Raw genomic sequence first — 14,929 nt, forward strand, 5'->3', positions numbered from 1 at the left:
TCTTTTTGTTTCTTAAACCTCCAGAAAACAAGATTTCACAACCTCCATCAGTAATCATTTAGGCATTTAATAACCCTGCTGGGGAACATTTCTTGACAGCTTTCTAACTCCCTTTTGTTGCAGCTAGAAACCATTTCAGCTTAACTCAATTCTCAGTGCAGCATTTCAGCTCCTGTTGTACTTGAAAGTAGCACTTCTTCTGTCTTAGCTGTTGTTAATTTTGAGTCCCTTTAATAATTAATATCATATCTCACTCCAGCCAAGCTGAGAGACAGGCTCTTCTGCCTCTCCTCTGGCTTTTTAATTGGCACCTTGTGCACTGCAAACTGTACAGTGCAAATGAGTTAAATATCATTCTCTGGCTGACATTTTCTTGTTGTCAAAATTCAGCAAGCTCAGCCTTAGGAATGTTCCAGTAAGAACTGCAGAAATGGCTCTGACTGAAGGGATGCAAATGTTTCCATGATTTTTTTTCCCCCAAATGTCTTTGCAATTGCACGTTCACATAGCTACCATGCAGACAAGGGTAGGAGACACTGATTTCCCAGTGAAAAGATTGAGGTTTATTATTTGATGTTGTAAATCGTTGAGATTGCACATTTACACATCAGGCCAAGTTCTTGGCTAGCCTTCTCAGAACTGTGGCAAATGATGATAAAAATTAAGTCTGCGAGGAACAGCAGAACATTTATTTAGTATTAACCTGAGTACCTGGTCCAGCCATGCCACCTCCTGGAAGCAGAGTTGGGTGAAGAATGAATGAATGCACTGAGGAAAATCGTAGCAATTGTATGTCAACAACGAAATGCCATAGATGTAACCAAGAAGAATGTAGAGTATTAGAAGTAGAGAAAAAAGGTTTGGAAGCAGAAACCTGAATGTGTGTGTGTGTGTGTGTGTGTGTGTGTGTGTGTGTGTGCACATCTATCCATTACACAAAATTTCATCACCTGTATGCTGAGAGATCTAGATGGCTGCTCAGAAGATGGTAAACATTAAAGCTGAGTGCATACTTACATAAAATGTTTAAAAATTTGTTTGAATGTAATCTCACCTTTAGTTTTAAAAAATCATATTTTAGGTGATGGTCTTGATTAAACATGTGTTTTCAAAATAGAAAGATGTAGATTTTTTTCTTGTGGTCTGAGCTAAAAGTAAATAACAACTAGCCACTTAGGCTAATGATTCACATGTAACATAGGGCCTGTCATAAAGAAAGTATCTACAGAATACATATTTTTGATTAAACTGTATATTATGCAGCACATAAATTATTCCTGTGATGATTACCTATACAAAATTGAAAGGAATATGCTCCCACTGATGCCTCCTCCCCAAGAAAAGAACTGAATGAAATGTTTACCCTAAAATTGAAAGAAAAAATTAATTGTCCTATAGGTAAAATATTATAAGTAGAAAAACCTACAGACTTTGTGAGTTAAGGAAAACCTACTTTTACATTCATGTACTCGCAGCATATATATTTTCTTAGAAGTCATTCTTGGCATCTGTATCAGTAATTTTGCTGTGACAACACATGACTCCAAAACCTTTCAGTCCTAAGCATTCTTTTCTCTCATCATAAGTGCCACTGGTTGCAGGTCCATGTGCCTTTGTGTATTGAGGATTGAGACTGAAGGAGCAGTCCCTATTGGAGACATGCTATTTTGTGGCAGATAGCAACAGGGAGAGAGCTTCTAGAGCCTCTTGAACCTTCTGCTCAGAATTGGTGTATGTATGTTACATCCACTTCCATTCCTTTGTCCAAAGGGTGTCATATGTTTAAGTCCAAAGTCAATGAGGCAGCAACATATACTGCTCCCATGTCAGGAATAGTAAGTCTCAGGGCTGGGGGTATGGGTTAGGATTGCCAGATAAAATGCTGGACCTCCAGCTGAATTTGAATTTCAGTAACCAACAAATGAGTTTTTAGTATAAGTATGCCCCAAATATTGCATGGAGCACAAATGTTATTTGTTGTACATCAGAAATATAAGCATCCTGACTTTTTGTTTGCTAAATCTGGTGATCCTAGCAGGGGTGGATAATCTTCCTAGAGAAAATAAGGTAGTGAATAATTGGGAGCAACAATATATTCTATCATTGCACATTTGCGTTGCTACATTTTTAAAATTACATACTTCGGGGAGTCTGATTGCTTGCTACTGCTCTCTACACCATGAACTTTCTTCTGTTCTAAACGAATCTAATCTACTGCCACCTGGCTTCACATTTACGCAGAAATTATAATGCCCCCAGGCCTCTACTGAAGAACTGAGCTCCCATAGAAGCATTTATACTTATTCCCACCTGAGTTCACAAACACATTAGTCACTGTGGACACCAGGCAGCCCTCATCATATTCTTTTCCTCTTTTCCTGCAACTCCCACTTGCTGATCTACACTGTCCCAGAGCCACCTGAAAACACCTCTCCCCTGCTACTCTGCCAGTGCCTGTCCTGAGAACACCAAGTGCTTGGGTGCTGGGTGGCAGTGCCTCTAATACCACAATGTCTTGGGGCACCAGGCTGGGGCTGGGAGCCAGAGAAAGATGGGAGAGCCATCTTCTCCTAGGGCTCTGTTATTGCCACCAGGCCCAGGGCCAGCTATAATTATGCCCCCAGTTCCACAGAGCCTTTCATGGGAACATATTTGCCAGCTTCTGACCTTCACACTTCTAACCGTGTTGGCTCAAACTCAGTCCCAGAAACTTTATGCTTAAGCATCTGTAGTAGAACTATTGGGAATACAAAACAACTGGACATTTCGTAGGGGCCATTGTCCACTCACACGTGATGCCCTTGCTCTGCCTGTTTCCTGCACTGTGGAATGATAATATGCTAACTGCTTCCTCTTCCTTATACACCGTTTGCTTGTGTTTGTCTTTCTCATGCTCTCCTTTACCTCCAGGGGCTCGAAGATATCGATTCCTTTTCCTGGCATGTTTTATTTCACCTCCTACCTTGTGGTAGACTTTGTTGTGTTGGATTCTCCAATATAGATTCTATTTGTTCCTCAGTGAGAAGTAGCAGTGTGATGGGAGAACTGACCTAAGGGTAATTCAATCTATACTGCCTGTGGGTTGGTTTGTATGACACAATTCTGGGAAATGCAATACAGGGGAGGCTTGCCTGAAGCTTCCGGGAAAGGTCTTTCTTGCTGTTAAGAGAGAATGATGGGAAGCTATTATTTCTCTTTCTTCAATTTGAACAAAGAAGCACGTACTAGTAAATGCTCTGGCCACCATCCTACACCTATGAAGGAAGCCAGAGATAGGAAGAAACCAATGCCATAGATAGTGAAGCAGAGAAGGCAAAGACCCATGTCTTCAATGACATCACTTAACCTGCAGCTCATTCAACTCTGAGGTGCACCCTGCCTTCGGATTGACTTTGTGTCATCTAACAAATGTACTTGTCTGAGCCAGTTTGTGTTTTCTATTCCTTACAGCTGAAGGCATCTGACTGCTATATTCCCACCACTGTCTCCTCTTCTGATGACTGTTACTTCTGGATTGTGTTTAGGTGTAATTTTTTTGGGATTGCCTGAGTATGGGTTAGGTACCTTGTACTCTCCTCTCGTAGTCCTTAAGACACTTTGTCATTGCTTATGTAATAGTGTAATTGAACTGCTGGAATATAATTCCCAAAGGGCAGGAGCTATTTGATTCTTTTCCACTAGTATATCACTGTCCCAGTGTCAGCCACAGAGTAGGTGCTTAATAAAGTTTTGCTGAGAGAGGCTCCAAGGCCTTGTTGGATGATGTACCGTATCCTCACATATATCCACACAAGCTCTGCTCACCTTCACTGCCTGGTTCCTTCCTCCAGTTGGTTATGACAATGTTGCTTGACCTTTCAGTTTAATCCATTTTGGTTTCTGGCATCCTCCACTCCATCCATCCAGCTAGTCCTTCTAGGTTCCCAGGCTATGGAACTACTTTCCTTACCTTCTAATCTTCCCTGTAACAGCTGGTCAGCCTGCAGCGCATCCTGCAGCGCATCCTGCTTTTGGTTCCTTTCCTTCCCTGGCCTGTTTCAGCCTTCAGTGGTTTTCATTTTCCAGCCCCCATATAAGGGCCAAGGCAATTGCTGCATTTCATTCTTCTGAAATATTTGCAAAATATGAAATAAACAACAAAATATATGTGGGCGTTTTACTTCTTCCTTTAAACCTAATGGATGGACAGTAAACTAATGAGGTCAGCAAGGCTCAGATTCCAGGGGCTGGGGAGTTCTTTGAATATTTTATCAAGGAACAGTGGTATTTTTTGTACATGTAGCCCAAATGGCAAAGTTGAAGACATATTTGAAAACACAAAAACAAAAACTGGAAGTTATCCTGGATCTTTCTCTTACATATAAGGAATTAAAAGGTGGCAGCACTGTGACAGACTGTCAGACAAATTTGGTGACACAATGTGAAGAACTGCTCTCCATTTTATATGAGTTCACTCTAGGAGAGGTGAAATAGAGTTATTGGAATGGTATTGTGAGAACAAAGACCCACTGGATTCCACTTCTGCATCTATCTTAGAAGAAAATCATATGTGTAATAAATATTACAAATAAATATATTATAAATAAAAATATTTGTAATACCTGCAAAGTGCAGAGACTTAAGCAGTAAGCAATTTCCAGGGCTTGACTTTCAGGAGGAAAATGAAAGGCTTTTTTTTAAAATTACACATTCACTTAGGTCAATAATAATTCTTATCTTCTGTCCAATGCCTTCTATGTAACAGAGTTTAACCTACAGTATCATATATGTAATTTTTACAGTTTAACTTTATATTAGATAATTCAAATATGCACAAAAGTAGAGAGAGTCTCACTATGAACTTTCACACATCTATCACTTATCATCAACAACTAGCAAAATATGGTCAATCTTGTTTCATGAATATTGCTCTCTTATTTTCCCTTCACATTCTCTTATTTAATTCTCTGTGAGAGTTATTATCAATGGCCCATTTAGAATGGGAAAATGAGAATCTGAGAGATTGAGTGATGATCCCCATTATAAGGTCAATAAATAGCAAAGCCAAGATACGAGCAAAACCCTGAATTCCATCAGAGCCTTAGCCTATGCTGCTCATCAGCAGAAGCCCCTAAGATGCACATCAATTATGTGCTGATTTACCAATGTCTCAAACGAACTAAGAAATCAATCGACTAATATTTGTTGAGTCCTGATTTTATACCCACACTGTGCTAGCTACAAAAACATTCTTTTAAAACAGATTTCCAAGAAAGTGGACCCCATGATAGTAGTATTTTTTTAACAGCCTTATGGAAATATAATTTAAGTATCATAACATTCTCCATTGCCAGTATATGAATCAATAAATTTTAATGCATCTACAGGGCTGTACAACTGTCAAAGGCAGTTATTTGTGACTGTTTATATCTGCTTTGTCTCCAGTGCCAAGAAATCGTGCTTGGAATACTATGTGTTCAATAAGTATTTGCTGAATAAATGAATGAAAAATAAGATTTATGCCCTCAAGGAGCTTACTGTATAGTTGGTTAGAAGTGACATATACATATGAACAGTTAGAAAATAAGATAGTTTATAACAACACACTAAATTTATTTATTTACTTATTCATCAGAAGATATTTATTGAATGCCAGGTGTAACTGCTATTAAAAGGTTCACTCACATCTTGGAATTATCCCAGTAAATTAAAAATAGCAACTCGTAAGCTTTGTTATTATTGAATACACCTAGTCTTTTGATATCTATGTAAGGAATGCAAGTATTGTTTGACTTTATAAAAATTTCTTGCTTTTGACAGGATGCTACAGATGTGCTTTTGGATGCATATTTGTAGCATCTAGTCTGTAGTCCCCATTCTAAAATGAAAAGCACTGAGACACTATCTGTATCTTTTCTCAGTGTCGGGCCATGTGGAACAAAGCTTCTAGCAACAGGAGTCATTTGAAATGTAGGATCATGAGATAGGAATTCTCAGTCAGACTTAAAGCCAGAGTTGTCAAAATGTAACTTCAGCTTTAAAATAAAAAAGAATTCTTTCTTTTAGTAAATAGAATGTGTAGGCATTAGTTTTCAAACGTTACGATAATAATTTTAAGAAATCTAAGCCTATGTTAGAGTCACTGCTTTCCAAAAATATGAGTTAGTGATTGACAGTGGACTATTGCTTATGGTTTATTGAACTTTGGCATTTGGAAAAGTCTGATCGGTAACAAAACAGAGGTGTTCTAACTTTGTATTTTATCCCTATATTGTGGCATGGATGGCTGTGATACAAAATAGCTTCATCCAAAATAAGTAGAAGGAAAAAAACAGAAAGGAAACTATGTTTTCCTGATTTTATAAGCTTAACATTCATTTAGCCAAGACTTTGGGTGATGATTTGACTTTATGTTAATTGGAGAAAAACTAAGGTTGGCCACATTGTTTGTTCATCTATAAACAAAATGTCTCAGAATAGTCTCCTAATGATCAAAATGTACCTTTCTGTGACCTTTTAAGTGACTCTGTTTACTACAGAAACTATTAGGACTAGCATTTTTAGATCTTTCTGGGTTTCCAAAGAAGTATCAAATGTGTCTCTACGTTGTCTCTTTTCATCTGAGCCCACCAATTTGAATTTTGCAAGATCATATCCAAATCCTATTTGAGTTTTTGCAGTAGACAGAGTCCTGTTTTTAGCAAAGAGCAGAGAAATAAACTTTCACAGAGTTGAAGACTGCACTCTCTATTTGTGTGACAAAGCATGGCGACAGATGCTCTGAAAAGCCATGGTGATGGCAACAAGGAAGCTGTGCTGTGGTTGATTGATTATCTGGGTTCCTGGATTACTGGTCTTGGGAGTAACGCCTACAGCCAGGAAAGGTCAGGTGCCTAGGGAAGTTTTAGATGACACATATTGAAATTCCCAGGCTGTGAACATCCTTTTATTCCTAACTAATTCCCTACTAATTATGTGCACTTATTGAGTTGGTAGAACTCTGGGGACTAGCCATTTTCACCTGTAGCTTCTAACGTCTCACCAGCTAATTGAGAGTGAGTGTAGAACATTATAGGACAGAACACTGACTTGGAGTCAGACAGATCTGAATTTGAAATCTAGCTCAGCTCCACAGCTTACCAGCTTGGGCTTTTATGGAAGTTTTTCAATCCGTGTTAAGTAGGGATGATAACAGTACCTACACCCTCCAGTTGTTAAAAATCATAAGTGAGATAATACTAATGATGGTGCTAAGTGCATGGTCTAGTATCTGCTAAGCATACAAAAATGAAGGTGGTTATATCATTATCGTATTAGTGTCTTTCTCACAAAGATGAGTGACGAAATGGGATCTTCAATGTCCTAGTCAGCATTCAGGTGATGCCAATCAATTCAGTTCAATTCATTTTTTTAAAACACAGGAAAAAGGTCTTGAAAAGTGAATAAGACATATTTCTGACCTGAAAAAAAAAAAGCCTAAAAGATTGTATGGAAGACCAACATACTTGTATTTAGCTACATTGCTAATCAGGATACAATTAAGTGGTCTAATTCCTTGCTGGTTAAAGTATGCTCTGTGGATCAGTGGCATCAATATCATCTGGGAGCTGGAGAAAAATCAGACTCTCAAGTCCCATCTCAGCCTTCTGGGTGAGAATCTGTATTTTAACAACATACTTATTTGATTGATAGGCACATAGAAGTTTGAGAAGCAATAGTCTGAAATATTTCAAACAAAATTCTATGTTGGTAATTATTTCTGGTGGTGGGGGGTGGATTGAAGGACTTGCTGATGAAGTTTAGTTTATATTGGGTCTTTCAGGTTGATCGAGGTTTCAAAGAAGGATGGAAAGGACATTCTAGACTGAGGAAATAGTAAGAACAAAGGCAAGGAGGTGTGAAATTTTGTTTCTCCATAAACATGTATGATGTTTAGAGAGAAAGCATTAGTAGCTCATAAACTGGATTATAGAGAATATGCGATAAAGTGATAGATGAGGCTTAAAAGTTTGGTTGGCAACAAATGGTGACATGGCATCAATGCCATGTTACAAAGGATGACTATCCTATTAACATGTAAAATGAGACCTCAGATATTTTAGGGCAGAGGGATGTCGTCATGGTTTATTTAGATAGCACATGGGGAGATACATGGATGATTGATTTGAGCCTAAAGGACAAGTGGAAGAGGGGCTATCTAGGCAACTCTTGTAAGAAACTGTTGAATGAAGAGAGTTTACAATATAGGGACTAAAAAGAAAGAAAATGCGGCATCAAGAGACATTTCTGAGGTGAAAACTCTGGGAGTGTGTGAGTGGCACTAGCATTGAATCAAAGATGACTTATGTTTACCGCTGAGGTGACTGAGTGGAAGAGCAAGAGATCAACTAAGACTGGATCACAGAGAAGGGGTTGGATTAAAAGGAAGATACCTAGTGAGTTCTTGAACAGATCTGGCTTGCGGTGTCTAGGGACATCCATATGGAGATGCACAAAAGGTAGTTTGGGCTGTGTATTAGTCTGATCTCACACTGCTATAAAGAACTACCTGAGACTGGGTAATTTATGAAGAAAATAGGTTTAATTGACTCACAGATCCACAGGCTTAACAGAAAACATGACTGGTAGGCCTCAGGAAACTTATAATCATGGCAGAAAGTAAAAGGGAAGCAAGCATGTCTTACTATGGCAGAGCAGGGGAGAGAGAGAGACAGAGAAAGGGGAAGTGCCACAGACATTTAAACCATCAGATACCGTGAGAACTCATTCACTATGATGAGAACAGCAAGAGGGAAGTCCGCTCCATGATTTAGTCACCTCCCACCCAGCCTCTGCTTCAACATGTGGGGATTACAGTTTGACATGAGATTTGGGTGGGGACACAGAGCCAAATCATATCAGGCTGAAAGGCAAGCTCAGGGCAGAGATGTGGATTTTGGAAGCATCTCTATGCAGATAGCAGTCGAAATTTTGGCAATGCATGAAATAGACCAAATAGTAGGTACAGTGTGAAGAAGAAAAGAAACCAGGTATAAAAGACTGGTGATCATGTAAAACATGGGTGAAAAAGGAAATGATGGTAGGACATCTTTATGGACACTTAGGACACCCCTCCACCCCCACCTCCTGACCCTTGGCCATATTTCTTTTTCTCTTTAAAATTTCCTTTGCTATAAATGATGAGCTGCTTCAAAATCTCCAGGGATTGCCTAGGCCCTGAACCTTGCTAGGAATTGCTCTAAAACCCACCCAGCTCTGCCAGGAGGGGCACAAGGGTTGCATTACAGTCCAAATAGCCACAGTAGCTATCCAGAACTCCTGAGTGACCGGATACTACTTTTTGCAACAATAACAAACTGCCCAGAACCTCAGTACTTATGATTTGTTCATTATTTTCTGCTTGTGGTATAGATCTCACGTCCCGTAACTGTCTCCTGAAAGCTTAAGTACATCAATAATTTATATTTATATATAGTGATTTTTTGTTGTTCACATGATGATTTCTCATCAATTATCTCCTTTGTTTTTCAAAATCACCACCAAAGGGAAGCATTGTTTTTACTCTCATTTTACAGCTGAGGCAGCAGAGGCTCACAGTAATTTTTCCCAAGATCTCATAGTTAGAATATTGTCCAACCTAGGATTTTAGATATTAAACTCCAGGCTGTTTTCCCTACTTTCAGTTCTTGTCCCTAAACTGTTAACAGGTCATCCATACATGCAGGCTCAGTTAGATGTTTTTTTTCTTTCAGATCAGATATAATGGCCCACATGATCTCATTTATATGTGGAATCTAAAAACGTTGAACTCATAAAAGTAGAGGGTAGATTCCTGGTGGCTGCCAGGAGCTGGAGGCAGGGTGTGGGGCAAGGGCGATGGGAAAAGAAGATATTAGTCAAGGTTTCAAAGTTTCAATTAGGCAAAAGGAATAAGTTTTAAATATCTATTGCACAGCATGATGATTATAGTTAATAATATGTAACATATATTTAAAATTACTACGATGATAGATTTTAAATATTTGCACCACAAAATAATGGCATATTAGTCTGTTTTCTTACTGCTGATAAAGACATACCCAAGACTGGGCAATTTACAAAAGAAAGACATTTATTGAAATTATAGTTCCTTGTGGCCAGGGAGGCCTCACAATCATGGTGGAAGGTGAAAGGCAATGTCTCACATGGCGGCAGAAAAGAGAAGAGAGCTTGTGCAGGGAAACTCCCCTTTTTTAAAACCATCAGATCTCATGATACTTATTCACTATCACGAGAACAGCACAGGAAAGACCTGCCCCCATGATTCAGTTACCTCCCACCAGGTCCTTCACACAACATGTGAGAATTCAAGATGAGATTTGGGTGGGGACACAGCCAAACCATGTCAAATGGTAAGCATGTGAGGTGATGGACCTGTTAATTAGCTTGATTTAATTATTCTATAACATATTTATATATCAAAACATCACACTGTACTGCATAAATATTATTATTTGCTAATTAAAAAATAGAAAAATATATAATAGTTCAGTCATCTCATCAGCTAGAAACTTCCTAACACATATGTTAATTTCTCCCCTGGTTAGGGAGAAGATTGGCACCCTTTCGTTTAGATGCTACCACTGCTGTTAACTGTACTTTTGTCCTTGAGGCTACATCAAGGGCATCTTCTATTGATTAACATATGGTAACCACATAAGGTAAATTGCTAACTGGAATCAGCAGTGCATATAAAGTTATTTTTTTTACCCTGAAACAATACTGTAGTAAGAAACAAACAAATAAAACCTTTGATTAGTCAGGATGCTAGGGTGTGGCTTGCCCCTCATTAGAAGCCACACAGTTGTTGACTAAAAAACCACTGCAGCCTTGGGGTTGTCTGAAGAAGAAGAGTTGCATGATGTTCAAATATCTTTGGTGACAATGAAAGTCTTCATGCCAATGGTAAACTGGCCAAAAAATGTTTATTAAGAGAAAGAAAGTAATATCTTAACAGATGGTTTTGAAGCACACTGTGAGGTATAACTTTTTTATATTATCTTTTTAAAATCAAAACCTTTTTTCTACATCTTACTTTTTGATGATAGTATCACAATAAATTACTGTGTACAAAGCTGTATCTGTTTATATATTTCAGAAATGTAATACACACACAGATACACACATACATGTGGAATAAATTTTATAGGGTGGTATACAGTTTTATGTAAAATTACCATGGACTTTTTATACAAAGTGTTCCATAAGACTGATCCAGTGGTTGAGGTGAAATGGAACTGAACATACAGATTTTAAATACTTACTATGGTTCAAGAGTTAATTTTAATATTTTATTAAAAAATGCTTCCTTTGAGTGTTCACAATATCATTATAATATCCTATTACTACCTGGAATTATCACAGTAATGTTGTAGGGTAAGTATTATTATCCTTTCTTTGAAGAAACGCTCAGAGATACTGAGTAAGTCACCTAAGATCACAAAACTAGGAAATGGTCAAACCAGAATTAAAACTACAATTTGTCAGGCTCCTAAATTCTCCCTCATGATCACTATTCCTGCCTTGCTCAAGATTACATTGCACCAGCCAGAAGAAGCATGGGAATTCAGGTCTGCTAACTTCCTTCCTAGAGTTCTTTTCTTTGTTTTGTTCTGTTTTCAAATAGGTAAACTGACATGAGGCTCATGTTAGTTTAGATTCCAGATACCTAAAGAAATGGTTTCAAAGCTTCTTCTCACAAGCCACAGACTGGGACTCCTGAAAATTTTCTTCATGTGTTTCTTGGCATCATGGAGTTCTTCTCTTCCCATAATTCCAAATAGCACTGGACTTCCAGGATCAATGTCATGACAAGGTCAAGGTCAAGTTCACCCCAATAGATGCATGACAAAGTTGCTAAAGGGCAGCTGGACATAGTTCAGTGAGTGACAGAAAAACGCCCTTATGAGGGGAGATCTGGCAAGAGGACTAATGAAGCTGGTTAATGTCTCTCAATGTGCTTGCATTATTCAGTTTCAAAGAGCTGAACAAAGATACAGGGAAAACAGTTGCCTCAAATGGCCAACAATTAAATTCGCCCCCACAGACAAGCCAGACTCAGTTCAGCCATCTGCTAGTCATCCAAAGGAAGGAAGAGACATGACTGGAGAGTCACAGGAAATGGTTTTGTGACCTAGATAGCAGCTCTAGAATTAGGACCTTTGTTCTTAGTTTGGCCACATAGTAAATTGTAAATCCTAAAGGATGTGTATGTGATAAATTTTACATATGCATCATATATGAATATATGATACAAATATACACATATTTAAGCATGTATTTTTATTACAGACACTTTGCTGTTTTTGTTTTTTTTTTGAGACAGAGTCTCACTCTGTCGCCCAGGCTGGAGTGCAGTGGCGCGATCTCGGCTCACTGCAAGCTCCGCCTCCCGGGTTCACGCCATTCTCCTGCCTCAGCCTCCCAGGTAGCTGGGACTCCAGGCGCCCGCCACCACGCCCGGCTAATTTTTTGTATTTTTAGTAGAGATAGGGTTTCACCATGTTAGCCAGGATGGTCTCGATCTCCTGACCTCGTGATCCACCAGCCTCGGCCTCCCAAAGTTCTGGGATTACAGGCATGAGCCACCGCGCCCGGCCCAGACATTTTTCTGTTTTATACTTGTTTCATTTATGTAGGAATATGTATTGTAAATAAATGCACATGCATGCATAAATATAGACACAAACACACATATGGATACAGACACATACACACACTCATCATATAGTCAGAGTAGCAGAAATCTTAGAAATCAGCCTGCTTCTTTTGTTTCATTCATGAAGAAACAAGAACTCAAAAAAATATTTAATTCACCAAAGACACACAGTTAGATGTAGATGTTGCTAGAAGTTTATAGAGTTCTTACAAGTTCCTACCTAAATCTCTATCTATCTGATTCTAGGCTGTGGAATCAGGCAGAACTTAGGATAGAATGCCATATCCATCAATTACCAATTATTCTGAGATACCACTTTTTTATTTGTAAAATGAATACAATAATCTGTATTTTAAATGGGGTGACATAAAGGCTAAGTGAGGCCAACTGTGTGAGGCCTCCATCACTATACCTGTACATAGAGGCTGCTCAATAAACAGTCCTTTTCTCCCAATTTTCATTGTCTACAGCTATCAATATGCATTCTCCTATAAATTTACTATTGAGTTAATATGCTTGATTTAACCTTCATGTCCACTTAATTTTCAAAATTATTTTTAGCCACTGGTTGGTTGAATAGATAGAGATGGATTTAAAGTAATAGAAAAGCAGCAGTTGTAACTTAGAACAAACCATGACTTGGGTATGTCTATATCACTTTCGGTCTCACACACTCCACACAGGGCTGCATTCTGTGGAAGGGTCTTGTATTATCTATGAATATGCACTGTTTTTCCTAGTTCAGGCATACAAAGATCAGTACTGTAATGTGGAAAAAAAAACCCTTGAAGAATGCAATTCTCATTTGTTTCTTTGAAACTTTGTTTCTGAGAATTTCATTCCACTTAACTCAGGACTCTCAGCCTGCCCTGATAATTTATATCTACATTTCAAAGACTATGAATCATAAATGCATATTTCCGTCTATTGTACAATCTCTCAAAATTGCTTAAAGGAGAGTGGGTGGATTCTTTTTAAATCTAATCTTCCCAGTACTCATCCAGGAAATTTCAAATCCAACAACTTTTCATTCAGATGGGTGTATGTTGTTTCTTGTTCTTTTTTTCAGTACAAACTTCTGAAACCAGCAATAGCAAATATGTGTGCACATTGATTTACACTAACATGAATAACTGTTTTCCCCAGGGTGCAATTGAAAAATAAAATGAGTGAATGATGGAGAAAATTGAGTAGCTAGGGATTCTAAATGGCCTTTGGTTTGAATTAAGTATTGTACTCCACTTCTGAGTAGTTGAAATCTGTTATTCTACCCCTTGAATTTTCCTTATTTCTTTTGTCCTGTCTTTCTGCCTTTCAGGCAACTGCCATGCTTTGAATGTATGTGTCTCTTCAAAATTCTTATGTGGAAGCTTAATTGCCAATGTGATAGTATTAGGAGGTGAGGACTTTAGGGGGTAATTAAATCATGAGGGCAGAGCCATCCTGAATGGGATTAATGTTTTTAAAGAAGGGTGTAAGGGAGCTGTTCATCCCTTCTGCCATGTGGGAGCACACTAAGGGGGGCCATCTTGAAAACAGAGAGATGCCCTCACCAGACACCTAACCTGCCAGCACATTTATCTTGAAATTCCTTGCCTCCAGAACTGTGAGACAATACATTTCTGTTCCTTTTAAATGACCCAGTCTTGGGTATTTTGTTATAGCAGCATGAACAAATTAAGACAGCAACATACTTAAAAAAAAGTTAGCACTGACTATCTATATGTTAGGCACTGTGCTAGTCAATGCAGATATAGACATAGATGTCCTATGTTTTAAAGTGTCTGCAGGCTAGCAAGGGAGAGAGAAACACATAACCATAAACCAAAGTGGCAAATCCACTCTTGTCCCAGAAAGTGAGCTGCTGATGTAAATTTAGTCTCTCAGATAGAATTTCTGTTGCAAAGAGACTATAATGACTAGTTGACAAAAATGTTCCTTTCGGTTTCCTTAGTATAATTATGTTTCTCATATAAATGAATAAATTGACATGTTGGCTTCTAAGTAAATTTTTTGGACTGTGGCGAGTTATTTCTCAAGATCCAGTTGCCACAGGGTGAAATGACAAAACCACAGGACTGACTCCACCTTGCTGAGAAAGTGCTCCGAACACTCAGTAGTTCCAAAAAGATGGAGGCCCCCTCATGAGATTCAGCCTGAAGTGTCCACACCGAATATCCCATCCTAGCAGCTAGTAAGGAATGCGATAAGTTGTATTTGGGGCTGTCAAAAATGCTTTGAGGTAAATCTCTA

Source organism: Pan paniscus, chromosome 9 (assembly GCF_029289425.2).
Source record: "Pan paniscus chromosome 9, NHGRI_mPanPan1-v2.0_pri, whole genome shotgun sequence".
In the NCBI taxonomy this organism is placed as follows: domain Eukaryota; kingdom Metazoa; phylum Chordata; class Mammalia; order Primates; family Hominidae; genus Pan; species Pan paniscus.